The sequence below is a fragment of the Petromyzon marinus genome, unplaced genomic scaffold, assembly GCF_048934315.1.
Source record: "Petromyzon marinus isolate PM22_M1 ecotype Great Lakes invasive population unplaced genomic scaffold, UKy_Petmar_22M1.pri1.0 PM_G_Scaffold_66, whole genome shotgun sequence".
NCBI classification, from domain to species: Eukaryota; Metazoa; Chordata; class Hyperoartia; order Petromyzontiformes; family Petromyzontidae; genus Petromyzon; species Petromyzon marinus.
In genome coordinates, this window is record NW_027423020.1 from 940,001 (window position 1) to 942,500 (window position 2,500).

Below are 2,500 nucleotides of genomic sequence, written 5' to 3' on the forward strand. Positions count from 1 at the left end.
CTCACGGGGCTGTTCGGGTCGCACAGAAATCCCTGGGAATGGGAAAACGGGTCATTTTCGTGTTGCCACATTGCGTACGAACGGCATGAAACTTCCAGAGGCATTTGCAGCAGGAATGCATGTGCACTCAAAAACTTCTATATCTTTCACGGATAGACCCCGTGAAACGCTAGAAATTGGCGGGGATGTGTCTCTTGTGGCTCACGGGGCTGTTAGGGTGGCACAGAACTCCCTCGGAATGGGAAAAGGGGTCATTTTCGTGTTGCCACATTGCATAGGAACGCCATGAAACTTCCAGAGGCATTTGCAGCAGAAAGGCACGTGCACTCAAAAATTTTAATATTTTTCACGCATAGACCCCGTCAAACGCTAGAAGTTGGCGGGGATGTCTCTCTTGTGGCTCACGGGGCTGTTAGGGTCGCACAGAAATGCCTCGGAATGGGAAAACGGGTCATTTTTGTGTGGCCACATTGCATAGGAACGGCATGAAACTTCCAGAGGCATTTGCAGCAGGAATGCATGTGCACTCAAAAACGTCTATATTTTTCACGGATAGACCCCGTGAAACGCTATAAATTGGCGGGGATGTCTCTCTTGTGGCTCACGGGCGCTGTTAGTTAGGGTCGCACAGAAATCCCTCGGAATGGGAAAAGGGGTCATTTTCGTGTTGCCACATTGCGTACGAACGGCATGAAACTTCCAGAGGCATCTGCAGCAGAAATGCATGTGCACTCAAAAACGTCTATATTTTTCACGGATAGACCCCGTGAAACGCTAGAAATTGGCGGGGATGTGTCTCTTGTGGCTCACGGGGCTGTTAGGGTCGCACAGAAATCCCTCGGAATGGGAAAACGGGTCATTTTCGTGTTGCCACAATTGGCATACGAACGGCATGAAACTTCCAGAGGCATTTGCAGCAGAAATGCATGTGCACTCAAAAACGTGAATATTTTTTCACGGATAGACCCCGTCAAACGCTCGAATTTGGCGGGGATGTTTCTCTTGTGGGTCACGGGGCTGTTCGGCTCGCACAGAACTCCCTTGGTCCACCTGATTCGTGCATACAGGCAGCAACTAAAACTCTGTAAACCTGCTGTGAGGACATCTAAACAGTGGACCAGTGAGGCTGTGGAAGATTTGCGGGCGTGCTTAGACTGTACTGACTGGGATATGTTCACGACTGCTACCAATAGTCTGGATGAACTCACAGAGGCTGTGTACATCAGCTTCTGTGAGGACTGCTGTATCCCAACACGTACCAGGGTGAACTTTAACAACAACAAGCCCTGGTTCTCAGCAAAGCTCAAAAGGTTGAGGTTGGAGAAGGAGGAAGCGTTTAGGAGTGGGGATAGATACAGATTCAAGGAGTCGAAGAACAGGTTTAGCAAAGCGGTGAGAGAGGCTAAACGACTGTACTCAGAGACACTAAAACACCAGTTCTCTACTAACGACGCTGCTTCTGTCTGCCAAAGGGCTCAGGCACATCACCAACTACAAACCCAGAGCGCCCCACACCACTAACGACTCCCGCCTAGCCAACGACCTGAACGAGTTCTACCGTAGATTTGAAAGACAATTGGACTGTCCTGAACCACCCCTTCCCACCCAAGAGGCCCCATCCCCCACCCATACTACAGAAACGACTCTCTCCTTTCAGGAGGGAGAAGTTAATGGGCTTTTCAAGAGGCAGAATCCACGCAAAGCAGCCGGGCCGGACTCTGTCTCTCCAGCCACCCTCAGGCACTGCGCTGACCAGCTGTCTCCGGTGTTCACCAACATCTTTAACACCTCCCTGGAGACATGCCATGTACCAGCCTGTCTCAAGTCCTCCACCATCATCGCTGTGCCCAAAAAGCTAAGGCCAACAGGACTAAATGATTACAGACCGGTCGCCCTTACATCTGTGGTAATGAAGTCTTTTGAGCGCCTGCTCCTGGCACACCTCAAAGCCATCACAGACCCTCTCCTGGACCCCCTTCAGTTTGCCTACAGAGCCAACAGGTCTGTGGACGACGCAGTTAACATGGCCCTCCACTTCACCCTACAGCATGTGGACGCCCCAGCATCCTACGCCAGGATCCTGTTTGTGGACTTCAGCTCTGCCTTCAACACCATCATCCCTGCCCTGCTTCAGGACAAGCTCTTCCAGCTGAACGTGCCCTACTCCACCTGCAGGTGGATCACAGACTTCCTCTCTGACAGGAAGCAGTGCGTTAAGCCGGGAACAGAAGTCTCTGACTCCAGGTCCATCAGCACGGGAACTCCTCAGGGCTGCGTCCTTTGCCCACTGCTCTTCTCCCTGTATACCAACAGCTGTGCCTCCAATCATCTGTCCGTCAAACTCTTGAAGTTTGTCGGACGACACCACCCTCATTGGGCTGATCTCTGGTGGGGATGAGTCTGACTATAGGTGGGAAGCTGACAACCTGGTGACCTGGTGTAGCCAGAACAACTTAGAGCTAAATGCTCTAAGGACAGTTGAGATGGTTGTGGACTTCAG